Raw genomic sequence first — 20056 nt, forward strand, 5'->3', positions numbered from 1 at the left:
TTAAATTCCAGCGAGTACAGACCTTTCTTATGTTAACCCTTTAAACTCCATCAAGTACAAGCCCCTTTGAGATGTTAACCTTTTAAACTCCAGCGAGTACAGGCCCCTTTCATATGTTAACCTTTTAAACCCCAGCGAGCACAGGCCCCTTCCATATGCTAACCTTTGAAACTCCTGCGAGTACAGGCCCCTTTCATATTTTAAACTTTTAAATTGCAGCGAGTACAGACCAATTTCAGATGTTGATTTTTAAACTCCAGCGATTACAGGCCCCTTTCATATGTTAACCTTTTAAACTGCAGAGAGTACAGGCCCCATTGGTACGTTAACCTTTTAAATTCGAGCGAGTACAGGCCACTTTGAGATGTTAACCTTTTAAACTTCAGCGACTATAGGCCCCTTTGTGATGTTAACCTTTTAAACTCCAGCAAGTACAGGCCCCTTTCAAATGTTAACCTTTTAAACTCCAGTGAGTACTGGCCCCTTTGAGATTTTAACCTTTTAAGCTCCAGCGAGTACAAGCCACTTTCACATGTTCACATTTTAATCTCCCGCGAGTACAGACCCTTTTCATATGTTAACCTTTTAAACTCCAGCGAATACAGGCCCCTTTGAGATGTTAACCTTTTAAACTCCAGCGAGTACAGGCCCCTTTCATATGTTAACCTTTTAAACTCCAGCGAATACAGGCCCCTTTGAGATGTTAACCTTTTAAACTCCAGCGAGTACAGGCCCCTTTCATATGTTAACCTTTTAAACTCCAGCGAATACAGGCCCCTTTCATATGTTAACCTTTTAAACTCCAGCGAATACAGGCCCCTTTGAGATGTTAACCTTTTAAACTCCAGCAAGTACAGGCCCCTTTCAAATGTTAACCTTTTAAACTCCAGTGAGTACTGGCCCCTTTGAGATTTTAACCTTTTAATCTCCAGCAAGTACAGGCCCCTTTCATATCTTAACCTTTTAAACTCCAGCGAATACAAGCCCCTTTGAGATGATAACCTTTTAAATTCCAGCGAGTACGGACCTTTCTTATGTTAACCCTTTAAACTCCAGCGAGTACAAGCCCCTTTGAGATGATAACCTTTTAAATTCCAACGAGTACGGACCTTTCTTATGTTAACCCTTTAAACTCCTAGCGAGTAAAAGCCCCTTTGAGTTGTTGACCTTTTAAACTCCAGCAAGAACTGGGCCCTTTGAAATATTAACCTTTTAAACTCCAGCGAGTTCAGGACCCTTTGAGATGTTAACCTTTTAAACACCAGCGAGTACAGCCCCTTTGAGATGTTAACCTTTTAAACTCCAGCGAGTACAGGCCCCTTTGAGATGTTAACCTTTTAAACTCCAGCAAGTACAGGCCCCTTTGAAATCAAAACCTTTTAAACTCCTGGAGTAAAAGCCACTTTCATATGTTAACCTTTTAAATTCGAGCGAATACAGACCTTTCTTATGTTAACACTTTAAGCTCCAGTGAGTACAAGCCCTTTTGAGACGTTAACCATTTAAAATGCAGCGAGTACAGGCCCCTTTCGTACGTTAACCTATTAAACTCCAGTGAGTACAGGCCCCTTTAAGATGATAACATTTTAAATTCCAGTGAGTACAGGCCCCTTTCGTATGTTAACCTTTTAAACTCCAGCGAGTACAGAACTTTCTTATGTTAACCCTTTAAACTCCAGCGAATACAGGCCCCTTTGAGATGTTAACCTTCTAAACTCCAGCGAGTACAGGCCGCTTTCATATGTTAACCTTTTAAACTCCAGCGAGTACAGGCCACTTTGATATGTTAACCTTTTAAACTCCAGCGAGTACACCCTTTCTTATGTTAACCCTTTAAAGTCCAGCGAGTACAAGCCCCTTTCAGATGATCACATTTTAAATTCCAGCGATTACAGAACTTTCTTATGTTAACCCTTTAAACTCCAGCGAATACAGACCCCTTTCATACGTTAACCTTTTAAACTCCAGCGAGTACAGGCCACTTTGAGATGTTAACCTTTTAAACTCCAGCAAGTACAGGTCCCTTTGAAATCAAAACCTTTTAAACTCCAGCGAGTACAAGCCACTTTCACATGTTCACATTTTAATCTCCCGCGAGTACAGACCCTTTTCATATGTTAACCTTTTAAACTCCAGCGAATACAGGCCCCTTTGAGATGTTAACCTTTTAAACTCCAGCGAGTACAGGCCCCTTTCATATGTTAACCTTTTAAACTCCAGCGAATACAGGCCCCTTTGAGATGTTAACCTTTTAAACTCCAGCGAGTACAGGCCCCTTTCATATGTTAACCTTTTAAACTCCAGCGAATACAGGCCCCTTTCATATGTTAACCTTTTAAACTCCAGCGAATACAGGCCCCTTTGAGATGTTAACCTTTTAAACTCCAGCAAGTACAGGCCCCTTTCAAATGTTAACCTTTTAAACTCCAGTGAGTACTGGCCCCTTTGAGATTTTAACCTTTAAGCTCCAGCGAGTACAAGCCACTGTCATATGTTCACATTTTAATCTCCAGCAAGTACAGGCCCCTTTCATATCTTAACCTTTTAAACTCCAGCGAATACAAGCCCCTTTGAGATGATAACCTTTTAAATTCCAGCGAGTACGGACCTTTCTTATGTTAACCCTTTAAACTCCAGCGAGTACAAGCCCCTTTGAGATGATAACCTTTTAAATTCGAACGAGTACGGACCTTTCTTATGTTAACCCTTTAAACTCCTAGCGAGTAAAAGCCCCTTTGAGTTGTTGACCTTTTAAACTCCAGCAAGAACTGGGCCCTTTGAAATATTAACCTTTTAAACTCCAGCGAGTTCAGGACCCTTTGAGATGTTAACCTTTTAAACACCAGCGAGTACAGCCCCTTTGAGATGTTAACCTTTTAAACTCCAGCGAGTACAGGCCCCTTTGAGATGTTAACCTTTTAAACTCCAGCAAGTACAGGCCCCTTTGAAATCAAAACCTTTTAAACTCCTGGAGTAAAAGCCACTTTCATATGTTAACCTTTTAAATTCGAGCGAATACAGACCTTTCTTATGTTAACACTTTAAGCTCCAGTGAGTACAAGCCCTTTTGAGACGTTAACCATTTAAAATGCAGCGAGTACAGGCCCCTTTCGTACGTTAACCTATTAAACTCCAGTGAGTACAGGCCCCTTTAAGATGATAACATTTTAAATTCCAGTGAGTACAGGCCCCTTTCGTATGTTAACCTTTTAAACTCCAGCGAGTACAGAACTTTCTTATGTTAACCCTTTAAACTCCAGCGAATACAGGCCCCTTTGAGATGTTAACCTTCTAAACTCCAGCGAGTACAGGCCGCTTTCATATGTTAACCTTTTAAACTCCAGCGAGTACAGGCCACTTTGATATGTTAACCTTTTAAACTCCAGCGAGTACACCCTTTCTTATGTTAACCCTTTAAAGTCCAGCGAGTACAAGCCCCTTTCAGATGATCACCTTTTAAATTCCAGCGATTACAGAACTTTCTTATGTTAACCCTTTAAACTCCAGCGAATACAGACCCCTTTCATACGTTAACCTTTTAAACTCCAGCGAGTACAGGCCACTTTGAGATGTTAACCTTTTAAACTCCAGCGAGTACAGGCCACTTTGAGATGTTAACCTTTTAAACTCCAGCAAGTACAGGCCCCTTTGAAATCAAAACCTTTTAAACTCCAGCGAGTACAAGCCACTTTCACATGTTCACATTTTAATCTCCCGCGAGTACAGACCCTTTTCATATGTTAACCTTTTAAACTCCAGCGAATACAGGCCCCTTTGAGATGTTAACCTTTTAAACTCCAGCGAGTACAGGCCCCTTTCATATGTTAACCTTTTAAATTCCAGTGAGTACAGGCCCCTTTGAGATGTTAAACCTTTTAAACTCCAGCGAGTATAGACATTTCTTATGTTAACCCTTTAAACTCCATCGAGTACAGGCCCCTTTCATATGTTAACCTTTTAAACTCCATCGAGTACAGGCCCCTTTGAGATGTTAAACCTTTTAAACTACAGCGAGTACAGACATTTCTTATTTTAACCCTTTAAACTCCAGCGAGTACAAGCCCCTTTCAGATGATAACCTTTTAAATTCCAGCGAGTAAAGACCTTTCGTATGTTAACCCTTTAAACTCCATCAAATACAAGCCCCTTTGAGATGTTAACCTTTTAAACTCCAGCGAGTACTGGTACCTTTCATATGTTAATTTTTAAACTCCAGCGAGTACATGCCCCTTTCATATATTAACCTTTTAAACCCCAGCGAGCACAGGCCCCTTTCATATGCTAACCTTTGAAACTCCTGCGAGTACAGGCCAATTTCAGATGTTGATTTTTAAACTCCAGCGAGTACAGGCCCCTTTCATATGTTAACCTTTGAAACTCCAGCGAGTACAGACTTTTGTTATGTTAACCCTTTAAACTGCAGCGAGTACAAGCCCCTTTGACATGATAACTTTTTAAATTTCATTGAGTACAGACCTTCCTTGTGTTAACCCTTTAAACTCCAGCGAGTACACTCCCGTTTGAGATGTTAACCTTCTAAACCCCAGCGAGCACAGGACCCTTTCAAATGTTAACCTTTTAAACTCCAGTGATTAAAGGACCCTTTGAGATTTTAACCTTTTAAGCTCCAGCGAGTAAAAGCCACTTACATATGTTCACATTTTATTCTCCAGCGAGTACAGGCCCCTTTGATATGTTAACCTTTTAAACTCCAGCGAGTGCACCCTTTCTTATGTTAACCCTTTAAACTCCAGCGAGTACAAGCCTCTTTGAGACGTTAAACTTTTAAACTCCAGCGAGTACAAGCCTCTTTGAGACGTTAAACTTTTAAACTCCAGCCAGTACAAACCCCTTTCATATGTTCACTTTTAAACTCCAGCGACTACAGACCTCTTTCATATGTTAACCTTTTAAACTCCAGTGAGTACAGGCCCCTTTAAGATGATAACCTTTGAAACTCCAGCGAGTACAGACATTTCTTATGTTAACCCTTTAAACTGCAGCGAGTACAAGCCGCTTTGAGATGATAACCTTTTAAATTCCAGCGAGTACAGACCTTTCTTATGTTAACACTTTAAACTCCATCAAGTACAAGCCCCTTTGAGATGTTAACCTTTTAAACTCCATCGAGTACAGGCCCCTTTCATATGTTAAATTTTAAACTCCAGCGAGTACAGGCCCCTTTCATATGTTAACCTTTTAAACACCAGCGAGCACAGGCCCCTTTCATATGTTAACCTTTGAAACTCCTGCGAGTACAGGCCCCTTTCATATGTTAATTTTTAAACTCCAGCGAGTGCAGGCCCCTTTCATATGTTAACCTTTTAAACCAAAGGGCGATTACAGGGTCCCTTCATAGGTTAACCTTTGAAACTCCTGCGAGTACAGGCCCCTTTCAGATTTTAACCTTGTAAACAACTGCAATTCATGGCCTTTCATATGTTAACCCTTTACACTCCAGCGAGTACAGGCCCCTTTCATATGTTAACCTTTTAAGCTCCAGCGATTACAGGTCCATTTCATATGTTAACATGTTCAACTCCAGATAGTACAGGCCCATTTGAGATTTTAACATTTTAAACTCCAGCGAGTACAGGTCCCTTTCATATGTTAACCTTTTAAACTCCAGCGAGTGCAGGCCCCTTTCATATGTTAACCTTTTAAACCAAAGGGCGATTACAGGGTCCCTTCATAGGTTAACCTTTGAAACTCCTGCGAGTACAGGCCCCTTTCAGATTTTAACCTTGTAAACAACTGCAATTCATGGCCTTTCATATGTTAACCCTTTACACTCCAGCGAGTACAGGCCCCTTTCATATGTTAACCTTTTAAGCTCCAGCGATTACAGGTCCATTTCATATGTTAACATGTTCAACTCCAGATAGTACAGGCCCATTTGAGATTTTAACATTTTAAACTCCAGCGAGTACAGGTCCCTTTCATTTGTTAACCTTTTAAACTCCAGCGAGTACAGGTCCCTTTCATATGTTAACCTTTTAAATTCCAGCGAGTACAGACCTTTCTTATGTTAACCCTTTAAACTCCATCAAGTACAAGCCCCTTTGAGATGTTAACCTTTTAAACTCCAGCGAGTACAGGCCCCTTTCATATGTTAACCTTTTAAACCCCAGCGAGCACAGGCCCCTTCCATATGCTAACCTTTGAAACTCCTGCGAGTACAGGCCCCTTTCATATTTTAAACTTTTAAATTGCAGCGAGTACAGACCAATTTCAGATGTTGATTTTTAAACTCCAGCGATTACAGGCCCCTTTCATATGTTAACCTTTTAAACTGCAGAGAGTACAGGCCCCTTTGGTACGTTAACCTTTTAAATTCGAGCGAGTACAGGCCACTTTGAGATGTTAACCTTTTAAACTCCAGCGACTATAGGCCCCTTTGTGATGTTAACCTTTTAAACTCCAGCAAGTACAGGCCCCTTTCAAATGTTAACCTTTTAAACTCCAGTGAGTACTGGCCCCTTTGAGATTTTAACCTTTTAAGCTCCAGCGAGTACAAGCCACTGTCATATGTTCACATTTTAATCTCCAGCAAGTACAGGCCCCTTTCATATCTTAACCTTTTAAACTCCAGCGAATACAAGCCCCTTTGAGATGATAACCTTTTAAATTCCAGCGAGTACGGACCTTTCTTATGTTAACCCTTTAAACTCCAGCGAGTACAAGCCCCTTTGAGATGATAACTTTTTAAATTCCAACGAGTACGGACCTTTCTTATGTTAACCCTTTAAACTCCTAGCGAGTAAAAGCCCCTTTGAGTTGTTGACCTTTTAAACTCCAGCAAGAACTGGGCCCTTTGAAATATTAACCTTTTAAACTCCAGCGAGTTCAGGACCCTTTGAGATGTTAACCTTTTAAACACCAGCGAGTACAGCCCCTTTGAGATGTTAACCTTTTAAACTCCAGCGAGTACAGGCCCCTTTGAGATGTTAACCTTTTAAACTCCAGCAAGTACAGGCCCCTTTGAAATCAAAACCTTTTAAACTCCTGGAGTAAAAGCCACTTTCATATGTTAACCTTTTAAATTCGAGCGAATACAGACCTTTCTTATGTTAACACTTTAAGCTCCAGTGAGTACAAGCCCTTTTGAGACGTTAACCATTTAAAATGCAGCGAGTACAGGCCCCTTTCGTACGTTAACCTATTAAATTCCAGTGAGTACAGGCCCCTTTCGTATGTTAACCTTTTAAACTCCAGCGAGTACAGAACTTTCTTATGTTAACCCTTTAAACTCCAGCGAATACAGGCCCCTTTGAGAAGTTAACCTTCTAAACTCCAGCGAGTACAGGCCGCTTTCATATGTTAACCTTTTAAACTCCAGCGAGTACAGGCCACTTTGATATGTTAACCTTTTAAACTCCAGCGAGTACACCCTTTCTTATGTTAACCCTTTAAAGTCCAGCGAGTACAAGCCCCTTTCAGATGATCACCTTTTAAATTCCAGCGATTACAGAACTTTCTTATGTTAACCCTTTAAACTCCAGCGAATACAGACCCCTTTCATACGTTAACCTTTTAAACTCCAGCGAGTACAGGCCACTTTGAGATGTTAACCTTTTAAACTCCAGCAAGTACAGGCCCCTTTGAAATCAAAACCTTTTAAACTCCAGCGAGTACAAGCCACTTTCACATGTTCACATTTTAATCTCCCGCGAGTACAGACCCTTTTCATATGTTAACCTTTTAAACTCCAGCGAATACAGGCCCCTTTGAGATGTTAACCTTTTAAACTCCAGCGAGTACAGGCCCCTTTCATATGTTAACCTTTTAAATTCCAGTGAGTACAGGCCCCTTTGAGATGTTAAACCTTTTAAACTCCAGCGAGTATAGACATTTCTTATGTTAACCCTTTAAACTCCATCGAGTACAGGCCCCTTTCATATGTTAACCTTTTAAACTCCATCGAGTACAGGCCCCTTTGAGATGTTAAACCTTTTAAACTACAGCGAGTACAGACATTTCTTATTTTAACCCTTTAAACTCCAGCGAGTACAAGCCCCTTTCAGATGATAACCTTTTAAATTCCAGCGAGTAAAGACCTTTCGTATGTTAACCCTTTAAACTCCATCAAATACAAGCCCCTTTGAGATGTTAACCTTTTAAACTCCAGCGAGTACTGGTACCTTTCATATGTTAATTTTTAAACTCCAGCGAGTACATGCCCCTTTCATATATTAACCTTTTAAACCCCAGCGAGCACAGGCCCCTTTCATATGCTAACCTTTGAAACTCCTGCGAGTACAGGCCCCTTTCATATTTTAACCTTTTAAATTCCAGCGAGTACAGGCCAATTTCAGATGTTGATTTTTAAACACCAGCGAGTACAGGCCCCTTTCATATGTTAACCTTTGAAACTCCAGCGAGTACAGACTTTTGTTATGTTAACCCTTTAAACTGCAGCGAGTACAAGCCCCTTTGACATGATAACTTTTTAAATTTCATTGAGTACAGACCTTCCTTGTGTTAACCCTTTAAACTCCAGCGAGTACACTCCCGTTTGAGATGTTAACCTTCTAAACCCCAGCGAGCACAGGACCCTTTCAAATGTTAACCTTTTAAACTCCAGTGATTAAAGGACCCTTTGAGATTTTAACCTTTTAAGCTCCAGCGAGTAAAAGCCACTTACATATGTTCACATTTTAATCTCCAGCGAGTATAGGCCCCTTTGATATGTTAACATTTTAAACTCCAGCGAGTACACCCTTTCTTATGTTAACCCTTTAAACTCCAGCGAGTAAAAGCCCCTTTGAGATGATAACCTTTTAAATTCCAGCGAGTACATACCTTTCTTATGTTAACCCTTTAAACTCCTAGCGAGTACAAGCCCCTTTGAGATGTTAACCATTTAAACTCCAGCAATAACAGGCCCCTTTGAAATATTAACCTTTTAAACTCCAGCGAGTACAGGACACTTTGAGATGTTAACCTTTTGAACTCCAGCGAGTACAGGCCGCTTTGAGATGTTAACTTTTTAAACTCCAGCGAGTTCAGGCCCCTTTGAGATGTTAACCTTTTAAACTCCAGCAAGTACAAGCCCCTTTGAAATCAAAACCTTTTAAACTCCTGGAGTACAAGCCACTTTCATATGTTAACCTTTTAAATTCGAGCGAGTACAGACCTTTCTTATGTTAACACTTTAAACTCCAGTGAGTACAAGCCCTTTTGAGACGTTAACCATTTAAAATGCAGCGAGAACAGGCCCCTTTCGTACGTTAACCTATTAAACTCCAGTGAGTACAGGCCCCTTTAAGATGATAACATTTTAAATTCCAGTGAGTACAGGCCCCTTTCGTATGTTAAACTTTTAAACTCCAGTGAGTACAGAACTTTCTTATGTTAACCCTTTAAACTGCAGCGTGTACAAGCCCCTTTGACATGATAACTTTTTAAGTTCCAGCGAGTACAGTCCTTTCTTATGTTAACCCTTTAAACTCCAGTGAGTACAAGCCTCTTTGAGATGTTAAACTTTTAAACTCCAGCCAGTACAAACCCCTTTCATATGTTCACTTTTAAACTCCAGCGACTACAGACCCCTTTCATATGTTAACCTTTTAAACCCCAGCGAGCACAGGCCCCTTCCATATGCTAACCTTTGAAACTCCTGCGAGTACAGGCCCCTTTCATATTTTAAACTTTTAAATTGCAGCGAGTACAGGCCAATTTCAGATGTTGATTTTTAAACTCCAGCGATTACAGGCCCCTTTCATATGTTAACCTTTTAAACTGCAGAGAGTACAGGCCCCTTTGGTACGTTAACCTTTTAAATTCGAGCGAGTACAGGCCACTTTGAGATGTTAATCTTTTAAACTCCAGCGACTATAGGCCCCTTTGTGATGTTAACCTTTTAAACTCCAGCAAGTACAGGCCCCTTTCAAATGTTAACCTTTTAAACTCCAGTGAGTACTGGCCCCTTTGAGATTTTAACCTTTTAAGCTCCAGCGAGTACAAGCCACTGTCATATGTTCACATTTTAATCTCCAGCAAGTACAAGCCCCTTTGAGATGATAACCTTTTAAATTCCAACGAGTACGGACCTTTCTTATGTTAACCCTTTAAACTCCTAGCGAGTAAAAGCCCCTTTGAGTTGTTGACCTTTTCAACTCCAGCAAGAACTGGGCCCTTTGAAATATTAACCTTTTAAACTCCAGCGAGTTCAGGACCCTTTGAGATGTTAACCTTTTAAACACCAGCGAGTACAGCCCCTTTGAGATGTTAACCTTTTAAACTCCAGCGAGTACAGGCCCCTTTGAGATGTTAACCTTTTAAACTCCAGCAAGTACAGGCCCCTTTGAAATCAAAACCTTTTAAACTCCTGGAGTAAAAGCCACTTTCATATGTTAACCTTTTAAATTCGAGCGAATACAGACCTTTCTTATGTTAACACTTTAAGCTCCAGTGAGTACAAGCCCTTTTGAGACGTTAACCATTTAAAATGCAGCGAGTACAGGCCCCTTTCGTACGTTAACCTATTAAACTCCAGTGAGTACAGGCCCCTTTAAGATGATAACATTTTAAATTCCAGTGAGTACAGGCCTCTTTGAGACGTTAAACTTTTAAACTCCAGCCAGTACAAACCCCTTTCATATGTTCACTTTTAAACTCCAGCGACTACAGGCCTCTTTCATATGTTATCCTTTTAAACTCCAGTGAGTCCAGGCCCCTTTAAGATGTTAACCTTTGAAACTCCAGCGAGTACTGACATTTCTTATGTTAACCCTTTAAACTGCAGCGAGTACAAGCCCCTTTGAGATGATAACCTTTTAAATTCCAGCGAGTACAGGCCAATTTCAGATGTTGATTTTTAAACTCCATCGAGTACAGGCCCCTTTCATATGTTAACCTTTGAAACTCCAGCGAGTACAGACTTTTGTTATGTTGACCCTTTAAACTGCAGCGAGTACAAGCCCCTATGACATGATAACTTTTTAAATTTCATTGAGTACAGACCTTCCTTGTGTTAACCCTTTAAACTCCAGCGAGTACACTCCCGTTTGAGATGTTAACCTTCTAAACCCCAGCGAGCACAGGCCCCTTTCATATGTTAACCTTTGAAACCCCAGCGAGCACAGGCCCCTTTCATATGTAAACCTTTGAAACTCCAGCGAGTACAGGACCCTTTCAAATGTTAACCTTTTAAACTCCAGCGATTAAAGGACCCTTTGAGATTTTAACCTTTTAAGCTCCAGCGAGTAAAAGCCACTTACATATGTTCACATTTTATTCTCCAGCGAGTACAGGCCCCTTTGATATGTTAACCTTTTAAACTCCAGCGAGTGCACCCTTTCTTATGTTAACCCTTTAAACTCCAGCGAGTACAAGCCTCTTTGAGACGTTAAACTTTTAAACTCCAGCGAGTACAAGCCTCTTTGAGACGTTAAACTTTTAAACTCCAGCCAGTACAAACCCCTTTCATATGTTCACTTTTAAACTCCAGCGACTACAGACCTCTTTCATATGTTAACCTTTTAAACTCCAGTGAGTACAGGCCCCTTTAAGATGATAACCTTTGAAACTCCAGCGAGTACAGACATTTCTTATGTTAACCCTTTAAACTGCAGCGAGTACAAGCCGCTTTGAGATGATAACCTTTTAAATTCCAGCGAGTACAGACCTTTCTTATGTTAACACTTTAAACTCCATCAAGTACAAGCCCCTTTGAGATGTTAACCTTTTAAACTCCATCGAGTACAGGCCCCTTTCATATGTTAAATTTTAAACTCCAGCGAGTACAGGCCCCTTTCATATGTTAACCTTTTAAACACCAGCGAGCACAGGCCCCTTTCATATGTTAACCTTTGAAACTCCTGCGAGTACAGGCCCCTTTCATATGTTAATATTTAAACTCCAGCGAGTGCAGGCCCCTTTCATATTTTAACCTTGTAAACAACTGCAATTCATGGCCTTTCATATGTTAACAATTTACACTCCAGCGAGTACAGGCCCCTTTCATATGTTAACCTTTTAAGCTCCAGCGATTACAGGTCCATTTCATATGTTAACATGTTCAACTCCAGATAGTACAGGCCCATTTGAGATTTTAACATTTTAAACTCCAGCGAGTACAGGCCCCTTTCATATGTTAACCTTTTAAACTGCAGCGAGTACAGGCCCCTTTGAGATGTTAACCTTTTAAACTCCACCGAGTACAGGCCCCTTTCATATGTTAACCTTTTAAACTCCAGCGAGTACAGGCCACTTTGAGATGTTACCCTTTTAAAATCCAGCGAGTATAGGCCCCATTGTGATGTTAACCTTTTAAACTCCAGCAAGTACAGGCCCCTTTGAGATGTTAAACCTTTTAAACTCCAGCGAGTACAGACATTTCTTATTTTAACCCTTTAAACTCCAGTGAGTACAAGCCCCTTTGAGATGATAACCTTTTAAATTCCAACGAATACAGACATTTCTTATGTTAACCCTTTAAACTCCATCGAATACAAGCACCTTTGAGATGTTAACCTTTTAAACTCCAGCGAGTACAGGTACCTTTCATATGTTAATTTTTAAACTCCAGCGAGTACAGGCCCCTTTCATATGTTAACCTTTTAAACCCCAGCGAGCACAGGCCCCTTTCATATGCTAACCTTTGAAACTCCTGCGAGTACAGGCCCCTTTCATATTTTAACCTTTTAAATTCCAGCGAGTACAGGCCAATTTCAGATGTTGATTTTTAAACTCCAGTGAGTACAGGCCCCTTTCATATGTTAACCTTTTAAACTGCAGAGAGTACAGGCCCCTTTCGTACGTTAACCTTTGAAACTCCAGCGAGTACAGACCTTCCTTGTGTTAACCCTTTAAACTCCAGCGAGTACACTCCCGTTTGAGATGTTAACCTTCTAAACCCCAGCGAGCACAGGCCCCTTTCATATGTTAACCTTTGAAACTCCAGCGAGTACAGGACCCTTTCAAATGTTCACCTTTTAAACTCCAGCGATTAAAAGACCCTTTGAGATTTTAACCTTTTAAGCTCCAGCGAGCACAAGCCACTGTCATATGTTCACATTTTAATATCCAGCGAGTACAGGCCCTTTTCATATGTTAACCTTTTAAACTCCAGCGAGAATACCCTTTCTTATGTTAACCCTTTAAACTCCAGCGAGTACAAGCCCCTTTGAGATGATAACCTTTTAAATTCCAGCGAGTACGGACCTTTCTTATGTTAACCCTTTAAACTCCTAGCGAGTACAAGCCCCTTTGAGATGTTGACCTTTTAAACTCCAGCAAGAACTGGCCCCTTTGAAATATTAACCTTTTAAACTCCAGCGAGTTCAGGACCCTTTGAGATGTTAACCTTTTAAACACCAGCGAGTACAGCCCCTTTGAGATGCTAACCTTTTAAACTCCAGCGAGTTCAGGCCCCTTTAATTTAACCTTTTAAATTCGAGCGAGTACAGACCTTTCTTATGTTAACACTTTAAACTCCAGTGAGTACAAGCCCTTTTGAGACGTTAACCATTTAAACTGCAGCTACTACAGGCCCCTTTCGTACGTTAACCTATTAAACTCCAGTGAGTACAGGCCCCTTTAAAATGATAACATTTTAAATTCCAGTGAGTACAGGCCCCTTTCGTATGTTAACCTTTTAAACTCCAGCGAGAACAGAACTTTATGTTAACCCTTTAAACTCCAGCGAATACAGGCCCCTTTGAGATGTTAACCTTATAAACTCCAGCGAGTACAGGCCGCTTTCATATGTTAACCTTTTAAACTCCAGCGAGTACAGGCCACTTTGAGATGTTAACCTTATAAACTCCAGTGAGTATAGGCCCCTTTGATATGTTAACCTTTTAAACTCCAGCGAGTACACCCTTTCTTATGTTAACCCTTTAAACTCCAGCGAGTACAAGCCCCTTTCAGATGATAACCTTTTAAATTCCAGCGAGTACAAACCTTTCTTATGTTAACCCTTTAAACTCCTAGTGACTACATGCCCCTTTGAGATGTTAACCATTTAAACTCCAGCAAGAACAGGCCCCTTTGAAATATTAACCCTTTGAACTCCAGCGAGTACAGGCCCCTTTGAGATGTTAACCTTTTAAACTCCAGCGAGTACAGACCCCTTTCATATGTTAACCTTTTAAACTCCAGCGAGTACAGGCCACTTTGAGATGTTAACCTTTTAAACTCCAGCAAGTACAGGCCCCTTTGAAATCAAAACCTTTTAAGCTCCAGCGAGTACAAGCCACTTTCGTATGTTCACATTTTAATCTCCGGCGACTACAGACCCTTTTCATATGTTAACCTTTTAAACTCCAGCGAATACAGGCCCCTTTGAGATGTTAACCTTTTAAACTCCAGCGAGTTCAGGCCCCTTTCACATGTTAACCTTTTAAATTCCAGCGAGTACAGGCCACTTTGAGATGTTAACCTTTTAAACTCCAGCGAGTATAGGCCCCTTTGTGATGTTAACCTTTTAAACTCCAGCAAGTACAGGCCCCTTTCAAATGTTAACCTTTTAAACTCCAGCGAGTACATGCCCCTTTGAGATTTTACCCTTTTAAGCTCCAGCGAGTACAAGCCACTGTCATATGTTCACATTTTAATCTCCAGTTAGTACAGGCCCCTTTCATATCTTAACCTTTTAAACTCCAGCGAGTACAAGCCCCTTTGGGATGATAACCTTTTAAATTCCATCGAGTACGGACCTTTCTTATGTTAACCCTTTAAACACCAGCGAGTACAAGCCCCTTTGAGATGATAACCTTTTAAATTCCAGCGAGTACGGACCTTTCTTATGTTAACCCTTTAAACTCCTAGCGAGTACAAGCCCCTTTGAGATGTTGACCTTTTAAACTCCAGCAAGAACTGGGCCCTTTGAAATATTAACCTTTTAAACTCCAGCGAGTTCAGGACCCTTTGAGATGTTAACCTTTTAAACTCCAGCGAGTATAGGCCCCTTTGTGATGTTAACCTTTTAAACTCCAGCAAGTACAGGCCCCTTTCAAATGTTAACCTTTTAAACTCCAGCGAGTACAGGCCCCTTTGAGATTTTACCCTTTTAAGCTCCAGCGAGTACAAGCCCCTGTCATATCTTAACCTTTTAAACTCCAGCGAGTACAAGCCCCTTTGGGATGATAACCTTTTAAATTCCAGCGAGTACGGACCTTTCTTATGTTAACCCTTTAAACACCAGCGAGTACAAGCCCCTTTGAGATGATAACCTTTTAAATTCCAGCGAGTACGGACCTTTCTTATGTTAACCCTTTAAACTCCTAGCGAGTACAAGCCCCTTTGAGATGTTGACCTTTTAAACTCCAGTGAGTACAGGCCCCTTTAAGATGTTAACCTTTTAAACTCCAGCGAGTACAGGCCCCTTTGAGATGTTAACCTTTTAAACTCCAGCGAGTACAGGCCCCTTTCACATGTTAACCTTTTAAATTCCAGCGAGTACAGGCCACTTTGAGATGTTAACCTTTTAAACTCCAGCGAGTATAGGCCCCTTTGTGATGTTAACCTTTTAAACTCCAGCAAGTACAGGCCCCTTTCAAATGTTAACCTTTTAAACTCCAGCGAGTACAGGCCCCTTTGAGATTTTACCCTTTTAAGCTCCAGCGAGTACAAGCCACTGTCATATGTTCACATTTTAATCTCCAGCGAGTACAGGCCCCTTTCATATCTTAACCTTTTAAACTCCAACGAGTACAAGCCCCTTTGGGATGATAACCTTTTAAATTCCAGCGAGTACGGACCTTTCTTATGTTAACCCTTTAAACTCCAGCGAATACAGGCCCCTTTGAGATGTTAACCTTCTAAACTCCAGCGAGTACAGGCCGCTTTCATATGTTAACCTTTTAAACTCCAGCGAGTACAGGCCACTTTGATATGTTAACCTTTTAAACTCCAGCGAGTACACCCTTTCTTATGTTAACCCTTTAAAGTCCAGCGAGTACAAGCCCCTTTCAGATGATCACCTTTTAAATTCCAGCGATTACAGAACTTTCTTATGTTAACCCTTTAAACTCCAGCGAATACAGACCCCTTTCATACGTTAACCTTTTAAACTCCAGCGAGTACAGGCCACTTTGAGATGTTAACCTTTTAAACTCCAGCAAGTATAGGCCCCTTTGAAATCAAAACCTTTTAAACTCCAGCGAGTACAAGCCACTTTCACATGTTCACATTTTAATCTCCCGCGAGTACAGACCCTTTTCATATGTTAACCTTTTAAACTCCAGCGAATACAGGCCCCTTTGAGATGTTAACCTTTTAAACTCCAGCGAGTACAGGCCCCTTTCATATGTTAACCTTTTAAATTCCAGTGAGTACAGGCCCCTTTGAGATGTTAAACCTTTTAAACTCCAGCGAGTATAGACATTTCTTATGTTAACCCTTTAAACTCCATCGAGTACAGGCCCCTTTCATATGTTAACCTTTTAAACTCCATCGAGTACAGGCCCCTTTGAGATGTTAAACCTTTTAAACTACAGCGAGTACAGACATTTCTTATTTTAACCCTTTAAACTCCATCAAATACAAGCCCCTTTGAGATGTTAACCTTTTAAACTCCAGCGAGTACTGGTACCTTTCATATGTTAATTTTTAAACTCCAGCGAGTACATGCCCCTTTCATATATTAACCTTTTAAACCCCAGCGAGCACAGGCCCCTTTCATATGCTAACCTTTGAAACTCCTGCGAGTACAGGCCCCTTTCATATTTTAACCTTTTAAATTCCAGCGAGTACAGGCCAATTTCAGATGTTGATTTTTAAACTCCAGCGAGTACAGGCCCCTTTCATATGTTAACCTTTGAAACTCCAGCGAGTACAGACTTTTGTTATGTTAACCCTTTAAACTGCAGCGAGTACAAGCCCCTTTGACATGATAACTTTTTAAATTTCATTGAGTACAGACCTTCCTTGTGTTAACCCTTTAAACTCCAGCGAGTACACTCCCGTTTGAGATGTTAACCTTCTAAACCCCAGCGAGCACAGGACCCTTTCAAATGTTAACCTTTTAAACTCCAGTGATTTAAGGACCCTTTGAGATTTTAACCTTTTAAGCTCCAGCGAGTAAAAGCCACTTACATATGTTCACATTTTAATCTCCAGCGAGTATAGGCCCCTTTGATATGTTAACATTTTAAACTCCAGCGAGTACACCCTTTCTTATGTTAACCCTTTAAACTCCAGCGAGTAAAAGCCCCTTTGAGATGATAACCTTTTAAATTCCAGCGAGTACATACCTTTCTTATGTTAACCCTTTAAACTCCTAGCGAGTACAAGCCCCTTTGAGATGTTAACCATTTAAACTCCAGCAATAACAGGCCCCTTTGAAATATTAACCTTTTAAACTCCAGCGAGTACAGGACACTTTGAGATGTTAACCTTTTGAACTCCAGCGAGTACAGGCCCCTTTGAGATGTTAACCTTTTAAACTCCAGCGAGTTCAGGCCCCTTTGAGATGTTAACCTTTTAAACTCCAGCAAGTACAGGCCCCTTTGAAATTAAAACCTTTTAAACTCCTGGAGTACAAGCCACTTTCATATGTTAACCTTTTAAATTCGAGCGAGTACAGACCTTTCTTATGTTAACACTTTAAACTCCAGTGAGTACAAGCCCTTTTGAGACGTTAACCATTTAAAATGCAGCGAGAACAGGCCCCTTTCGTACGTTAACCTATTAAACTCCAGTGAGTACAGGCCCCTTTAAGATGATAACATTTTAAATTCCAGTGAGTACAGGCCCCTTTCGTATGTTAAACTTTTAAACTCCAGTGAGTACAGAACTTTCTTATGTTAACCCTTTAAACTGCAGCGTGTACAAGCCCCTTTGACTGTATAACTTTTTAAGCTCCAGCGAGTACAGTCCTTTCTTATGTTAACCCTTTAAACTCCAGTGAGTACAAGCCTCTTTGAGACGTTAAACTTTTAAACTCCAGCCAGTACAAACCCCTTTCATATGTTCACTTTTAAACTCCAGCGACTACAGACCTCTTTCATATGTTGACCCTTTAAACTGCAGCGAGTACAAGCCCCTATGACATGATAACTTTTTAAATTTCATTGAGTACAGACCTTCCTTGTGTTAACCCTTTAAACTCCAGCGAGTACACTCCCGTTTGAGATGTTAACCTTCTAAACCCCAGCGAGCACAGGCCCCTTTCATATGTTAACCTTTGAAACCCCAGCGAGCACAGGCCCCTTTCATATGTTAACCTTTGAAACTCCAGCGAGTACAGGACCCTTTCAAATGTTAACCTTTTAAACTCCAGCGATTAAAGGACCCTTTGAGATTTTAACCTTTTAAGCTCCAGCGAGTAAAAGCCACTTACATATGTTCACATTTTATTCTCCAGCGAGTACAGGCCCCTTTGATATGTTAACCTTTTAAACTCCAGCGAGTGCACCCTTTCTTATGTTAACCCTTTAAACTCCAGCGAGTACAAGCCTCTTTGAGACGTTAAACTTTTAAACTCCAGTGAGTACAAGCCTCTTTGAGACGTTAAACTTTTAAACTCCAGCCAGTACAAACCCCTTTCATATGTTCACTTTTAAACTCCAGCGACTACAGACCTCTTTCATATGTTAACCTTTTAAACTCCAGTGAGTACAGGCCCCTTTAAGATGATAACCTTTGAAACTCCAGCGAGTACAGACATTTCTTATGTTAACCCTTTAAACTGCAGCGAGTACAAGCCGCTTTGAGATGATAACCTTTTAAATTCCAGCGAGTACAGACCTTTCTTATGTTAACACTTTAAACTCCATCAAGTACAAGCCCCTTTGAGATGTTAACCTTTTAAACTCCATCGAGTACAGGCCCCTTTCATATGTTAAATTTTAAACTCCAGCGAGTACAGGCCCCTTTCATATGTTAACCTTTTAAACACCAGCGAGCACAGGCCCCTTTCATATGTTAACCTTTGAAACTCCTGCGAGTACAGGCCCCTTTCATATGTTAATTTTTAAACTCCAGCGAGTGCAGGCCCCTTTCATATTTTAACCTTGTAAACAACTGCAATTCATGGCCTTTCATATGTTAACAATTTACACTCCAGCGAGTACAGGCCCCTTTCATATGTTAACCTTTTAAGCTCCAGCGATTACAGGTCCATTTCATATGTTAACATGTTCAACTCCAGATAGTACAGGCCCATTTGAGATTTTAACATTTTAAACTCCAGCGAGTACAGGCCCCTTTCATATGTTAACCTTTTAAACTGCAGCGAGTACAGGCCCCTTTGAGATGTTAACCTTTTAAACTCCACCGAGTACAGGCCCCTTTCATATGTTAACCTTTTAAACTCCAGCGAGTACAGGCCACTTTGAGATGTTACCCTTTTAAAATCCAGCGAGTATAGGCCCCATTGTGATGTTAACCTTTTAAACTCCAGCAAGTACAGGCCCCTTTGAGATGTTAAACCTTTTAAACTCCAGCGAGTACAGACATTTCTTATTTTAACCCTTTAAACTCCAGTGAGTACAAGCCCCTTTGAGATGATAACCTTTTAAATTCCAACGAATACAGACATTTCTTATGTTAACCCTTTAAACTCCATCGAATACAAGCACCTTTGAGATGTTAACCTTTTAAACTCCAGCGAGTACAGGTACCTTTCATATGTTAATTTTTAAACTCCAGCGAGTACAGGCCCCTTTCATATGTTAACCTTTTAAACCCCAGCGAGCACAGGCCCCTTTCATATGCTAACCTTTGAAACTCCTGCGAGTACAGGCCCCTTTCATATTTTAACCTTTTAAATTCCAGCGAGTACAGGCCAATTTCAGATGTTGATTTTTAAACTCCAGTGAGTACAGGCCCCTTTCATATGTTAACCTTTTAAACTGCAGAGAGTACAGGCCCCTTTCGTACGTTAACCTTTGAAACTCCAGCGAGTACAGACCTTCCTTGTGTTAACCCTTTAAACTCCAGCGAGTACACTCCCGTTTGAGATGTTAACCTTCTAAACCCCAGCGAGCACAGGCCCCTTTCATATGTTAACCTTTGAAACTCCAGCGAGTACAGGACCCTTTCAAATGTTCACCTTTTAAACTCCAGCGATTAAAAGACCCTTTGAGATTTTAACCTTTTAAGCTCC

This window comes from Hemitrygon akajei, chromosome 15 (assembly GCF_048418815.1).
Source record: "Hemitrygon akajei chromosome 15, sHemAka1.3, whole genome shotgun sequence".
NCBI classification, from domain to species: domain Eukaryota; kingdom Metazoa; phylum Chordata; class Chondrichthyes; order Myliobatiformes; family Dasyatidae; genus Hemitrygon; species Hemitrygon akajei.